Raw genomic sequence first — 16,085 nt, forward strand, 5'->3', positions numbered from 1 at the left:
ACATACACTGAGGAGACTCTTCTCACAGGTACTTGGTAGCGTACTGTGATCCCATAAACTTTTACCAAGGTAAATAACTTGACAAATAGCTTTTACTCTCCTTTAGAAGTGCTTACTGGGTCCAAATCTAATTGCCAAAGTTGTCTGTGACTGAAGAGGAAGGATGCAAAGAGCAAGCAAATTGACATTCATTAATTTACTGGGACTTTGTCCAAAAAAGTGTCCTGGATTTTCTATCCTGAGAGGGGAAAACAATTACAGAAACCTTAATGGAAAACAGATCTTTGCAAAAAGATTGGCGTTTCTGAGATACATTGGAGTTTTAAAGATTGAGCAAGGCATTTTATCACTGGAAACCAATGTAGGTGGGCTGTTCTGAAAGTAATGCCTCCTATTTTGTTCTGTCGATCAGTGATGTCAGAGATGGACGTTACAGAAGCTGGCACAGCAGCTGTGAAGTAGTGTGTCACCTACACCAGTGCTGATTTTTATGAGTGTGGCATGCAGGCTTCTGTTCATCGGCGGGGAAAATGCATAGGTAGTGATGACAATTATGTTGAAAAAATAGTGTTTTGTAGTTGAGAATTTGCTCTATCAAATAGTGTTATTGTGCTCTTTGTATCTGTTGTATTTTCCATGGAAATGAATTGGAGGCATTCCTTTTGGAGCAACCTACATATTTCAATATCATCACTAGGGAAGTGGTTGTTATACAGACTGGCTGTATTCTACTAGAAGTGGTGATGAACATCACGCACCAAGAAAATAAGAAACTGGGGAAAAGGAGAACAATGGAAGAGTTCATTTTTGATTTGCGTAAGCTCAGAAATTTAGCAATAGCAATCAAAAGAGCGTGAAATTTACCTAGTGAACTCCAGTGGCAGTCAAATTTTAGGAACAAAGCTTGCAGCGTACAGTCAGCTTCTGTGCAACTTTCCAGAAAGATAGTGGTACCACTAAGAGAGCTGTTGCTTTGCAGTAATTCCTTTTTATGTAAGTAGTCATCAGTGAGGCCATGTAATCTCCCTCCGCCCCTGCTGTTCTTCCACTCAGCAGCACTCTGCCAGTCACCCACACAGTGACTCACCCGAGAGCCCTTTCTGCTATGTACTTAGGAAAAGGTTAGAAACATTAAGCTGTTCCTTTCCTGTTCTCCCTCTCCCCCTTCCCTGTTCATAAAATCACTCATAGATTTTTGGCACAGCTCTTTTTGTTCTCCCTCGGAAAGCTTCTTTTTCCTATAAAGATAAATACCTTTGAAAGTTTTGCTTTGAAGTAATGAAATTGCTAGCTTTACTAGAATTCAAGACCAATGAATTTTACCTTGTTTTTAACAAACTGATCCTTCAGTGATCATAAGAATGGATATTCAACTAGAAGTTCCTTCTGGCCCTAATAATTGATGACCACAGCCTGATGATTTCGTTATGAAACTGCTAAATCCTTCTCTTAATTTTTAATGGAATATAATGAAGAAAATAAGACTACACTAATGAAGTGTGATTCCCCATAGACAGTGGAGGATTGTCATTTTTTTTTTCCTGGAGTAGGCATATAAATATTACTGGGGAAAATCCTTTTCCCTAGAAAGAAATTCTTGGTGCAACAGGTAACTCGAATACCTCGTTCATATTTCCACAGAGTCTGCTTGTTCCAGTGCTGTTAGACCATGATGAGTTAATAGTGAACAAACAGCCTGGTAATAAAGAGATGGTGAAAATGAGAAATGGTGATTTTGGCACTCTAGGCATTAGATGCTCCTCCGTAAGTCCTAGTCTAGTAGGTTTTGGAGGTGTAATGAAATAAAGATTAGTTGCTTATTCCTGGTTCCCATCTGCTTATGTATTGATTTTTACATCTAGGCCGTAGCTCCTGTGAAAATGCTTCAGCTAAATTTTTATCAAATTGCTTGGTTTGTTGTTTCCTAAATGTTCTTTTTGTGTTTACTTACAAACGAAACATTAAACAAAATGACAGAGTAGGAAAAGAGGAGATTTATACAGGATTAAAGCTGCTTATGTATGAGTACTATAAACTTTTATCTTAACAGCATGACAGGCGTCTCCTAAGACCCCAGTGCTCATATAAGTTCTATGAAAGGAAAATAACACGGAGGTATAAACGAAGGGAGAGTCATTTCCAGAAATGACTCTTGATGTCAAATCCTGAACAGGGCTGGCTTGCTGCTGCATAATGGATCTGTGGGATACTAATGAGAGATGCTTATAAGCAGTTTTGTAGGCAACAGCAAGTCAAAGTCTACTTCTGTTCTGAAGGAGCATTTATACAATGAAGGCAAATCAGTATATTGTGCAGAAAAAGAGTTTGATTCCAGGAACAGTTTGACCCAGGAATTTGAGCATCTATTTTGCTTGCGGTGATGTTAGAGATCAAAGAATGTTCCGCAACACATCTTGTTCTTCACTGGCTCTAATGAAATCTAATAAATGTACACAGATAAATATCTTGTTAGGCAGAAGGAGACTTGCTTGGTAAAAAGAAAAAAAATGAGCTGAGTTTTAAGTTGTGACCAGTGACCCCATTGGTGCTTCTTAGCTCTCTGGCTTCAGGAGCTCACAGTATACTCTGCCTCATTGCTCAATTGAGGAGCTCCTAGCAAAGTGTTGTCTATAAAGCCTTTATGGATCAGCAGTGTCCACTAGCAGTAGAATCTTCCGAATCTTTCCTTTCATTAGTTTATAAATAAGCTTGGAACTCTTTGCTTTTTTGCAGATCTGGTGACTTGGGCACCTGCCTCCTCTGCTCAAGCCCAGTTTTGTTTTTCCTTCTGTCTTTGGGTTGGCTGATGTCCTATGGTTGTACTTCTCTGCAGTGGATGTGTGCTGTGACTTTAAATTTACTCCTGAATGTATGCAACTGGCCCTTGTACCTCAATACTCAAAAGCTTACAGGAAAAAAAAAATTATATGAAAGGATTAAATAGAACTCAAGTTGCTCGTGGGATTAAGAAGCTACTGGTAAAAAAAATTTCAGGTGGTTATGCAGAATATCTGGACAATATCTGGTGTTAGAGGCTTTTTAGATCTCTTTTGCTTACTTGTCTTCTCAACTATGTAAGTATTTGTAAGACTCATGCACATGAAGAAATATTTTTCAAATGAGAATTGTTTTCATTGAAAAATAGTCTCCTTAGTGAAAGGAAGATTGCCTTTGTTCTGATAACCTGAGCTTTGGATGGAAAACTGTTCACTTTTAGTGCACTCAAATTCAACACTTATTTGGATTCCAGTGGGTGAAATAGATAAACTTTTAATTATGCGTTCAATTTTTTTTTAGCATCTTTCATATACAATAGCCTTTATCCACCTTGGATGTTACTAAAATGTCAAATTCATAATTAATCTTTAAATTCCATTGTTAACATACTAGTGTAATACTAAGTTCAAATTCATTTGAGACTGGGCTTAGCAGTCATTATCTAACATGAAGGAGATTAGTAAATAAATGTTTGCTATGACTCTTGAGGTTTCTAATTCTCCTTCTGCCCATATAACACAAGTGATCTTTCTTCACTCAATTACTGTAAATATCTTCATATTCTGTGATACATTATTTCTAATTTCTTGAGGCATTGAAATACAATGTGATTATTCACACAATCGCTCTAATTCAGCGATTGTCCACCTGCTTTTTTTCTTTTTCCTTTACTAAAAAAGCCCTCAAATTTACTTTTTTTTCAGTGTCATACAGACTACATCATTTATTTTTACCTGAAATTCATTAATATATCATCCTGTCTCAGTGCTAGCAACCGAACTCTGTGCACTGTTAATTTACCTTGAAATAGTCAGTTCCCTGAATGCAACTGGAATGCTGTAGAATAGCTTTGTGAGAGTGTTAGTCTTTAAGTATTTGACTGTTCTGATACAGTAATATTTGTTTAGACCATCTCTTACGTAAATTCTTCCCTAATCCTTTTCTTTACTGGAAAGCCAAATTTTCATTATCTCCGACACCCACCCGGGACGTTGCTGTCATTAATTTAAATAGAAATGTTATGCTTTAGCTATGTGTTTCTGCTGGCAAATGCTAATTCTTGTTTTCAGTTCATGCATCGCTATTCATTAAACACTATAAGCTGTTGAGCAGAAGTCCCTGTACGTTGACTGAATTGCCATTGGTGTGCCAAGAGAATGTACAGACCTGTGCTGAACTAAGACCAGAGCCAGTTGTATTCGCATGTCAGGTGATGGCTTGCTGTGCCTATGCTAACATGGAACCAGGTGACCCCAATGTGCACCTTTCTCTCCTGGATGTTTGCAGTGTTTTGCTTTCACAGTTTGTTTAGATGGCAGAGGCAGCAGCAATTACTAAGCTGCCCAGTGGGCTAACAGGAGAGGTGTCCCCTCTCAGCCAATTAGTAGCTTTTCTCCCTTTGGCTCATTCCTCTTTGTGAAGGCCTCTGGTGCAGACGGCACCTTTAGATGTTTGATTGTCGGTGCTGTGGGTTTGATTCAGCCCAGCTCAGTTAAGACACCCTGGGGTGCCAGTTCTACACCTGAGCACCCTCGTGGTTGCAGTCCTTTCCTTTTGCTTAACTTGGAGTTGTCCACGCTCCAGTGTGAGCCCAGTGCCTCTGGTCCTTCCAGCACTGAACACCTGGGGGGAAAGTCAGCTTTCACCTCTTGTGCACACAGTAGGCAGCTCAGTCAATGCTCAGATCCTCTCTGCAAAGCAAAGCAGAGGCCTCTCCTTCACTCTGCCCTGGGATGCCGTGTGCCCTGGGATGGGTTCATGGACGGATGGATGAAACAGGAAAATGATGAACCCTGCTGCTTACCTTGGCTTTGCCTGTCCAGCTTAGGAAAGAAGCCTCAGAAATGGCATCAGATTTTAGGTTATTTTCCCTGCCTGCATTTAAGCTGCTCCTCTGTTTCTGAGCTACTGTTCCGTTGAGCTACATTTGAACTACTAGTCTTGTGTCCTTTTACAAATGGATTCTTCTTCAAGCAATCCTATGCAGTTCCTGATCCATATGAGGAGCAGTTTTATCTTTGTTTGTCCTTTAGTAGAAATAGAGGATGTTTTCAGAGTCTCTCTTCGATCTATGCATCACTCACCATGTCCTTCTTCCAGCACAGGCATGTAGATGTTAGAAATCTTATCTGAGAAACTGCACAATCATCATCAATAATACAAGATGTGCTCTGAAAGTAATGCCTGCATTTATATTATGCATGCTGATGACTTCAGAGGAAGATGTTGCTAGCATGGCAGTGGAGGTTGATCCTTCCTGCTAATATTGCATTATATTTTCTTGCCATGCAATTGATGGCAGCAGTGGGGCAGTGTGACAAAATAGCATCTGACTGAAATAGGAGGCATTACTTTTGGAGCAACCTTCATATTATGTCCAAACAATTATTCTTTGGTACTTTTGAGGCAAAAAGCTGAGTAATGCTCTTTGGAGAGGAAGAGAGAGGAAAAGGTTTGCATTCCAAACACCGCTCTGAAATTTTTTTTTAGACTTGGTGAAAATACAGCTGGTCGCTTTCGTATTTTATGTCCTGCAATGAGTTTTTTGTTCCATCTTTGTTTTGGTTTTTTTTTTTTTTTTTTTTTTTTACAATGGAAGACCTCTGTTATGCATATTATTTAGCTGTAATTGTTTTAATTCTTTTTTGATATTGAGTGATTCATTAGTATATAAGCAAATTTAACTTGGACTGCTAATTGACATATATAGGGAAATCAGATATGCTTCCTCCTACTGCTTGTTTTCTTAGGGAAAATCAGTACTTTGCTGATAAATTTCTTTTAGGCTTCCTATTTAATAATTTACTGAAGTCTCTTCAGCTACTATGATTTGACTCGCGAGCACAGTGTGAATCACTCATAACTGTAAGTATTTGTTCTCACTGACAAGCATTTGTAGGTGTTGGTTTTCCCAGTTTCTAGGTCTCAACTGAGTATTTTAAACTTCGATATATGATGTTGAAATCCTCTCCTGCCGTTAAAGTGTGATGTGTTCCTTCTTTTTCTAACTTTAAATCTCTGCTCCACTTATTGCTTTCTTCAAATAGATTGTCATTTTTTTCTTTTATTAGCTATCTATTAGCTAATCTATTAATTAATTTCGATTAATTTCTATTGTTTGTACTAGACAGAGTTGCATTTAAACTATAGTTTTTCCTCCTGCTCATAGGTGTCATGAATCAGGTAAGCATTGGTGCCATAATTGCTTCAAATGTTTTCTCTTTTTAAGAATTAATTTTTGAATGCCACTTCCCCTGGCTTTCAAACACTTGTCATAATTTGTGTGCAGAATTCAGCAGATCAGTGCAGATTTGTGTACATAATTGTGAGCATTTTCAAATAAGAGTTGGAAAATATTTATTTCTAATGAGCAATTAGACTGTTCCATCACTTGAGCCATCTTGATCCTTCTGTAATGCTTCTATATGTTCGTGTTGTGCTGTTTTATTCCTTGGTATTTTTAAGGTAGTGGAACTGGAATCCAGCAAAATTTAGAGAGGAAACCTATTATTGTTTTATTGACTTAGAGGATACTCTGAGTTTATATTCCTCTTTATGGAAAAGGTCACTTGAATCAGTAGTGAATACTTCAGAGTTGATAAAATAATCTTCATGGCTTATTTGAATAGCAATTTGGTTCGGATGAAATTGCCTTAATTGGAAGAACATGCATTTGCAGCAAACTGCAATACACACTGGAGAGCTCCAAGAGGACAGCTCTCATTTCTAGTCTGACGATCAAGAACTGATTGACAGAACTAGGATTGCATCTTCCAAAGTGTGATTAAAGGAACACACAACAGGACTGCTTAAACACGTACAAGGGTGATGCAAAAGAGAAGACAGTATAGTATTTAGAAGATCAAGTAGATGGGGGGTAGATTTAAGTAAGAAGGATTCAGATTTAACAGTAAGAAATTCTTCCTAGCAGTTGTTGTAATGAATGAAGCACAAGGATAACTTGCCTAAGGATGCTGTGGGAGTTTCAGTACTGAAGATGTTGAAAGTGGAATCATAGACTGATCCAGGTTTAAGGCAGCACGTGACTTCTGATGCAAGAGATGAATTAGATGTTCTCTTAAAAACCCTTACAGCCCTGTTTTCTATGCTTGCTCTTGCTCTTAGATTGCAAACTTGCTCATACTACTGTATGTAGGTTGCTCTGAAAGTAATGCCTCCTACTTATTTCTGTGGAATATATGGTAGATACAGAGCACAGTAACAGTTTGATAGAGCAAATTCTCCGCTACAAAATACTATTTTTCAATGTCATCACCACCATTAATTATGCATATTTGCTGGCAATGGACAAGAACCTGCGTGCTGCACTGGTAGAAAGTCTGCACCAGTGGAGGTGACTCATGGTCACTGTCAGCACTGCTGAAATGCACCACCTACTACTTCACTGTGCTCACATCCGCTGTTTGATCCTCCAGAAATGTTCAGCAAGAATCCATTAATGTCAATGAGTGCAATTTTTTCCGCATAGAGGAATTCAGTGACACATCTTTGCTTCATATGCGTGTCCATGTCAGGTGCCACTTTGTCAGTCTGCCACTCTGCTGCCATCTGTCACACAGCAACAACATGTAGTGGAATATTGGTAGGAAGATTCAGCATCTACTGCCATACCATCAACATCTGCCTCTTGCATTGTGGACTGACATAATCAAACAGAGGAGGCATTACTTTCAGAGCAAAGCTCTTATGTTTCCAGAAAACATAGTTTTGTATAAAGCCTGGAGTGAGGTTTCTGTCTATTTTCACTCAGCAGTACAAGGTTAGTTTGTTTTTCAAACTCTTAAAACCACTGATACCTTCAGAGTGTTCTTATTGCTAGCAGCAATAAAGGTTTTGTCCTGCGAGTCTATGATGCCTTCTGAAATAGTCTTCCTAAGTCTGATTCATCTCAGTTTTAGGTTAGATGCCTATCTTTCAGTTAGCTGAGATTGCTGTCTGCATACCTACCATAGCTTATAGGGAGAGATGCCACTTATCCTGTGCTCAGAGTGTTGCTTTAAAAGAGTAACATCACTTCTGAGACAAAATAAAGCTTTTCAGGCAGACATTTGTTTCCTATGTATGAAGTTCACTGAACTAATTTCATAACTTCTGTACCTTTGGAGAAGTTACAAAGCCATACGAGAGTAATACAAGTGATGCTCAATCTATGATACTGCTCACTGCTTTGGAAAATATGCCCTGCTTTTCTCCTGATTTCATGAAAGAGGTTAATGTGTAAACCAGATTTTTTTTCACAGTTGTGACATTCCCATTCACTGTGAAACAGGATCATACAATTTTAAATAGAATCCAATCACAGAAATTAGTTATTGTATGTTTGAAACTAGTACTAACAGATACTCAGCTCTCCTAATAGAACAGACTTTGCTAAGACTGAAGAGGTTTTCTACTTGTGACTAAGTTCAGCTCTTTGTAAGATAACTGCCACTGATAGCCAACCTGCTCTAAGAAGTGTTTGTCTCTATTATGGCTGTTCACAAAGTATTTATTGCTCTAGCAGTTTGATGAAGAAAGCATATACAACTCTCCAGTTGATAAGTGTGTGGCAATAAATCCACTGGGGTGTGATGGAGGATCATAAAACACAGCCTCTGTAGAGCAGTATGATTGGATCCTTATGAGAAAGATGGATTTCAGCTCTTATCTCCGGCTGTGATTTCTTAAACTTTTTTTTTTTTTTTTTTCTGGAGTTGTTTCTCCCTCTTGTATTGCAAAAAGAAGAGTTATTTGAAGAGCGCTCATCTCCTTCAGTGCATGCTTGTATTTTTGAGAAGCGGGATGGGATTTCTTCTGCCCACTCTTCAGGAATGATTTCCATCTTTAGGTAGGCAAGTGCCAAATTCAACCAACTAAACCAAGAATTTCTACATGCTGATGGAGATTTTCACTTAAATGTTGAAGGCAGGTGAATGATTTCTGTGGTGTTTCCAGATTTTACCAGCATCTCACATTCGTATCTGTATTTCTAGTTCAGTCCAACTTTACAGTGAAGTCAAAAGGGATTTAAAAAAAAAATCAGTTCTTTTCCTGGGACAAAATGTATCACTAGTTAATAAGATTCAGTATATTGGTATTGCAGGAAGGCTCAGGGGATTTTTTCTGGACTAGAAATTAGTAACAGTGAAAAAGAACTTTAAGAAAAGTGGCATATATAGTGAAAGGTAATAAATATACCTTAAAATCCATTGCCTTTTAACAGACAGCTCTGAAATGCAGTAATAAAGTGTTTCATTGTAGAAAGGTATGTGACATTAAACACTTCTTTTAGTGCTGGACAATGAGAAATCACACTGGGGAAAAAAATACAAGGATGGAAGGAAAACAGGATGTAGTACATTAGTCTTCCTAAGCATCATTACATCTCTTATATAAAAAAAAAAGTAGTATAGACTTTGTCTCTATACTTTGAAATAATCAGTTTACAGAGAATAAAAGTGTTTTTTCTGTTCTTCTCAAAAGAATCTTATTTGATAGTCATCTATAAAGTGATAGAATTATGTAGTAAATGGACTGCAATATTAACACAGGGTTTTATCCGTTAAACTTAACTTCCTTTTCCATAGCTGCAGCAGGATCTCATTGCCAGTAATCAAGACCAGCTTCTCTTCCAATTAACTTTCTGGTTTTCTTTCTAAGCTCCGTAGGGTGCATCTCAGGCTTGTTTAGGAAATGGAGCTGGATTTCTGTCTGTGGCCAGGTTTTTCAGTGGCTACTATTCAGGATTGAGGCAGCTGGCTGTGTATACAACATACGTGGTTGTTCCTGTGATACAGCTGTATCTATTCCTCTAAAGAAAGAGGGCCACAGATAAAACGCTGACTGCAAAATCATGTGAAAGTTTTATGGTGTTGACCTGAGCAGTGTCTTTCTTGTAGTTTGAATGCCAAAAATCAATTCAGGGCAAATTCCATTTGCTAGTATGGTATCAGAGTGCACAAAGGTCTTTTTCCACCAGCAGTGTCTGTGCCATGCCCTGCTGTAGGTTGATTCCAATTGCGGAGGTGGCACAAACTTATTTTCTACCATGGTTAAGTGCATGCATGAGGATTCCCCTATATCACTAGCCAAAACCACTTATTTAAACTGCGTAAGCTAGCCTTTTTGGCTTTATCAGCAGGGAATTATGGAACTAAAGGGGAGACAGTGGACTGTCCTACAGTCCTTCGTGATTATGAATCCTTGTCCTTTTTTCCCTAGATTCTTGTGTTAATTCTTTTTTGCTCTAAGGTGTCACCAGGCTGTGTGGAGACCAATACTGCATCTGTTTCCATAGTAACAAAGACTTCAAAAGATGAAATGAGCTGCAGAATAAAAAAAGATCAAGGTGTAAACAAAATAGAAGTGAATGGCAGAGACTCAATATTTGATGCCAGAGGTTGTGTGGCTCCTTGTTTGCAGTGACCCAGGGTAATGCAAAAGTGATGTTGTGTTCATATCAAATGCACTAAAATGTGCTCTTTCTAGAAGTCCAAATCACCACAGCTGTGCTGACTCTTTCCCTATGCTTTGGTTCTGTTTCTTTACAACTTTAGTTTCTTTTCTGCTTAAGCTCAAGGGTCCAGAGGTATCTGGAGGTGTAAACTTTGATGTCATCAGTACTACCCCCCAGCCCAGTATAATCCAAATGCAGGACGTGCTTGACATATTGAGGCAGTTCCTTTCAAAGATACTTATTTACACCATCTAAGTATTACTTAGCAGTGCGTTGGCAATCTTTTCTTGTTCAAGTCTGCTTTACATCAAATATATATACAGTTAGCAGCAATATGCCTGATGCCTGAATATTGTCATATTCTACAGTGGTTTGTTGTTTGGGTGTTCTTTTTAGTTCTGTGAACTCTCCTACTTGTTTTGAAGTATTTCGGAAGAATTGCTTAACACTTTGCCTTGGTGCTCAAAATACCTACGCTGAGAAGCATTCTGTCTACATAGCGTATGCTGGAACCTTCCTGAAAATCATTTTTTGGCTTTGCAGGAGCATGGTGTTATCTGGAATGAGTATGAAGTTCCTTAAAAGTATGAAATGCTACATGTAAGTGGCCGGTGGTGGGGTGAAAATGTTTTCTATTAGTGTGCCCAGAATCCCTGAGAGAGTATTGCATCTCCACATGAGAGGACAGATGCTCTTGTGCCAGGAATCCAGCTCTATTTCAAGGAAATGAGTTGGTGAAGATTTTTGCCCACTATTTCTGGAAATTGCTCTGGCTGTCACTCCATCAGTCAGCTTTAGAAGCTGTGGGAGCTCCCCCATCTTAGGGCTGTATGGACTCTCCAGCTGAAACTCCCAGACGCATATCTCAGAGTTAAAATGTAGTTCTTTATGGCTAAACAGCCTCTAAATCCTTTTTTTTTTTTCTTTTTTTTTTTTTTTTTCCCTCCAGATGGTAGTATTTGTGTAATCGAGCATTTGGCAATGTTGGCATAAGTAACCATGCCCCTTTTGGAGTATTTTCAAAACAAACACACAGTGAATGTGAATAGGGTGATCCGGAGTCATTGTTTTTCTGGGAAAGGATGGGTTTTTGTTTGTTTGTTATGTTTGCTCCTTTAATGAAGCTCAGCCCTCAGTGGTTGTTTCTGCCAAGACTGGCACTGAGATTCGTGAAGGGTATTCATTCTGTCTCTTCTGTTTAGGAACAGGTATCTTTAGCAAAGGGAAAGATAATTAAAAAGCATCGGGTGTGAGAAAGTTGTATCTAAACTTGACCTGGCTTAATCCTGTTCAGTAGTGATTGCCCTACCAAGGCTGGGAGATGGGGTTTGATTTGTACCTTTGTCACAGAAGACTGTTAGTCTGTGGACAGAGGGATTAAACCACAACTGATAACAACCCTTTCTCATACATCTATGCGCTAGCACTTCATGCACACTGGTAAAAATGACAGGAAGTGTAAAGAAGCAACCGGGAGACCTCAGAGTTGTATTACTTGCAGCAAAGCTTCATCAACGTAAAGTTGGATTCAGCTCTTCACAGAAGTCAAAGGAAAGAACAGTTAGATGATAAGTACCTTACGGATTTAATGAACTCTGAAACATGGGAGTAAAGTTCTCAGCGCCGTGTGTCCAGTTTATCTCAGCCCACTCTAGACTGCCAGTTACTTCCTATGTTTCTTAAAATGAGAAAACTGTACAATATCAAGGCCTTCAGTGTAATGACTGTTGGCATGTTGCAACTTCCAAATGACTTACTGTAAATTAGTTATTAGATTACTTTAAATGTATTTTGAGATGAGCTGTCTGGCTAGGTTAAAATCGGATGCCTTAAAGAGCAGAAACCACACTGACTTGAAGTGTATTTTGTAGATTGTTCTTGGAAGGAGAGAGGGCCAGGAGAAAGGTGTCAACATAAAGCACGGGAGAAAGAAATTTGATAGTTGAATTTCAGAGATCATTCTGTCTCACATATTTTTAAATATTGGCAATCTCTTAGGAATGCTACTCAATGCTTTTTAATCAAGAATGTATAGAGTTTCTTTAGGGAAAAAAACTTCATGCTACACTTTTCTGTTTGTTTTTTGTTTAATCCAAAAAAGCCCCAGTTCCTGATGTCTAGTTGGACCTGGAAAGCAGTTCTTCAGTCACCCTACAAACTAGTTACGGGTATTTTACACAGCAGTACTTTCTGTTCTTGTATGTGTGTTTTTGGCCACTGATATACATATATATATATATATATATGTATGTATATATATATATATTTACTTCCATCAGAACTCAGTCACCTCACTCTTTAACAAATTTGCTTTAGATTTGAAGGCCTTATACCTGCCTTGTTTGAGTGGCTTGTGTAGAAGCCAAGCCTGCTAAATATGACTCTATAACCACTCAAATTTCAGTGCATTTGGTATTTTACTCCAAGTTTGGGAATTGTAGTTTTATCCTACTTTAATATGGATCAACTTGGTAGTTACAGGAAGCTTCAATCAACTGCACTCTTTGGGTTTAAAAAAACGTTGAGTCAATTTTGTTTTGATTTTTCATTGCAGAGTCGTGTGTCTGTATAAAGTTCTAAGTGAATAGAGGAAACAAAGCAATGAAACAGTAATTACTTTGTCTTTTGACCTTATGAAGTACTCAATCTCAGGAAAATTTTAGTCTGTTTCCTTGGACAAAGATGGTTAGATAAAACGAAGATGGAAGAACAGTCTGAACTGAGTCTGCAATGCTCTTCAATCTCATTTTTCATCTTAATTAAGTTATTAAAGTTCCATGAACCTAATGAATTTTCTTCTACATGTAAGGGAAAAAGGGTCAATGAAACAACCTGTGGCTTTGAAGCTTGTGAGGGAGGCAATGTACTTTGAGAAGCGGGGAAATTAATTTTAGCCATTTTGTTTTTTTCCTGCTAACACTTAAATTCAGTCCCTTTGTGGTGAGGGTGGCTATCTGCACAGCTCGAGGAAGACAGCTGTACGCCTCCTTTCTAGCTCCTCCTCCTGCCCAGGTGGCTTTATTTTGCAGGATGCTAACTTCCAGGAGAATGTAGAGACTGACACAAACAATAGTCTGTTTGACACCGAGTTTGATATGCAAAGTATAAGAGCCACTTGTAGGAAACAATGCCAGATTCTGCGTTTCTTGCTAGTGAAAACAATTAACTTAATATCTTTGACCATGTCATTAGCTGGCTCTCAAGTTAAAGGGCTAAATATCTTGAATATTTACAGAACAACCATTAACCTCAGTGCTGGTGCCTGCCTTGAAAAAGTATCCTATTATGTCATCCTAGGGGGAAGCAAACAAGAGCGCACCAAATGTTTGATGCATTATGTAGCACAAGGAGTATTTTTCCTTGACAGTTATAATCTCCGTGCGCTGTCTTGAATGCCTGAGAGGATTGCCTTGCTGTTAGCACACATGGTCAACAATGCCGCTGTAGCTCTTGGAAATAAACATGTCACTAGGCAGAACAAAACAAGGCACTTTTTTTTTCTTCCCAGCTCTCCTGGAGAGTCAGTGACATTTCGCAGAATTTTTATCATTATGGTGTTCTGGCTGATGGTCTGTCACTGAGATCCCTTAATCATTATATGTCTGTGGCAAAGGCAGTGGTAAAGTGAGGTGAGGTGAGGTGTGCATTGTGGAAGGAAGGTGCTGCAGATCACATTCTTTTTTTATCCTGCTTGGGGGTTGCTGTTCTTTTCATCTAGTGTTATAATGGGAATTGCACAGCTATAGTGACCTGCTCGAAGGATCTTGTCCAGCATAGTCTTAGACTATGCTGCAGCGGGGATAATCAGGTCCTTGAACTTGGGAGTTCTCCCTGCTATTAACCTCCTGTATCTGCTATGTAACTTCAAGATGTTATTTTTCATGCTTGTATGTTTCTGACTACCTAATTTAGAAGATCTAACACACCTGTCTTCAAAATAAAGGATATTTTACAAAACCCAAAATTACGTGGCAGCCAGTGCCTGATCTCCTGTTAATGGGGCCCATTAATACTTTGGCCAGGTTTCCCTGCATTGGGTTCTCTGTCTTAATGCTGCTTTCTGGCATAGACTGATTCTGTTTTGAAGAGCTGCATCGATACATCTTTTAATGCTGTCCTGTTTCCCTTCCTTTATTTTCTCCTGAATTCAGCTGGTGCTACAACTCCATCTTTAAACTTATCTTGCCCCCAAATACACTTCACAAAGAGAACTACTACAGGCCTTTGGATTCATTCTTGCCGGTTTAGTTGCTTGTTTGTTTGTTTTGGTTTGGTTTGGTTTTCCTTTGTAGGGGGGAGAGAAAGGGGATGTCAATTATTTTTTATTTGGAAGCTGTAACAGGGATTTGTCAGTTGGAGATACTCCTTGAATGCCCTTGTGCCTCACTAACCAGCTGACATTTATTTTTGTGCTTTGATTCTATTGCCTGTACTTCTTAGAAGATCATGTTATTAGAATCAAATTGTGCCTTTTTTTTTTCTTTTTTTTTTTTTTTTTTTTCCTCCAGCCTCTAGATTTGGGTAAGATTGGAAAAAGAATGCAGAGGAAGGGGATTATCTTGAAGAGCAAGTCTTCAAGCAGTACTCAGGGAGAAGGCAATGATTGTTGCTCTTTTGAGATTTGGTCCTAAATATTGCTAATATGCTTTGAGCTAACTGTTTCAAACCTCCCATCCAAGCCAGAAGTGCAAGAATTTCTGAGTTTTCTTCTGGGTTCTTCTTTTGTAGTATCTGTAGCTACAGAAAAATAAATCTTTGTGAGAAAAGCTTGTGCCCCAGGAATCTGTCATGTCTCAGTCTGTAAACCTCACTCAGCCTTCTCTGTCTTGCAGAAAATAATACATTGCGGTGGCTCAGGTGTACTACCTTGGTCCAAATATCTGTGTATTCTGTAGTAAATGTGAGAATGCTGGCAATAAAGCGTGGCCTTTATGCAGTCTTAGGGACCAGTTTTGGCCTTAGATACTTCATTTTACCCGCCTATCTGGTTTATTTGGAAGCTGGATGAACATGCATAAAATTGTACCAACTGGTCCGTATTCTTCAAACTTACTAAATCAAACTTCTGTATGTGCACTTGTGAGCTTCTTTCATAAAGAGAGCATGCATAAAGATGCCGATAATTCTTTCTCCTAATTACCATTTCAGCATGTTGGGTTGTTAAACTACAAGAAAGATAGATCACAAGCTAACAGCAGGGCTGTACATCAACCCTAGCCCCTCCAAGATTATTGGGATGTTCTTGATGTTTCCCGTGAGTATAATTCCATTTACATACTTGTCTGATATTCAGTTTATGAGGCTGCAGATGTTTCAGTTCAGATATCCCTATGCTTGCCTGTGAATGTCATCTTTCTCTTTGCATGGATTAGGTCTACTTTAGTAATTGTAATCTGATGGAGGCTGTTGTGGGGAGGTAGGGAAGAGCCCCCAAAATCAAAAGATCTGAATTGCCTCCTCTCTGAGGAACTATCTAAAAACAGCTCTGGTCATTTTTCTCCAGTTGTAATTCCTTTCTCTTTTAACCCACTTCCTTCCCTTGCTTTCCTACAAAATATTATGGAGAAACAACACTGCAGCTATTGATTCTTTTGAGCTCGTGTTAATGACCCAGCTCCTCCCTCAGGTGACT

General features: G+C 38.7%; 1 long non-coding RNA gene across 2 annotated transcripts in view; it reads left to right on the forward strand.

Annotated features, from left to right (window-relative positions):
* LOC128086702 (uncharacterized) overlaps positions 1–15,546 on the forward strand; it is a 75,102-nt gene extending 59,556 nt beyond the window's left edge. For both annotated transcript variants that reach the window (XR_008209486.1, XR_008209485.1), the window contains one exon: positions 14,962–15,546. This is a non-coding gene — a long non-coding RNA (uncharacterized LOC128086702). The remainder of the gene's footprint in view (positions 1–14,961) is intronic.
* Positions 15,547–16,085: the final 539 nt, after the last annotated feature.

Source organism: Tympanuchus pallidicinctus, unplaced genomic scaffold (assembly GCF_026119805.1).
Source record: "Tympanuchus pallidicinctus isolate F22 unplaced genomic scaffold, pur_lepc_1.0 scaffold3, whole genome shotgun sequence".
Lineage (NCBI taxonomy): Eukaryota > Metazoa > Chordata > Aves > Galliformes > Phasianidae > Tympanuchus > Tympanuchus pallidicinctus.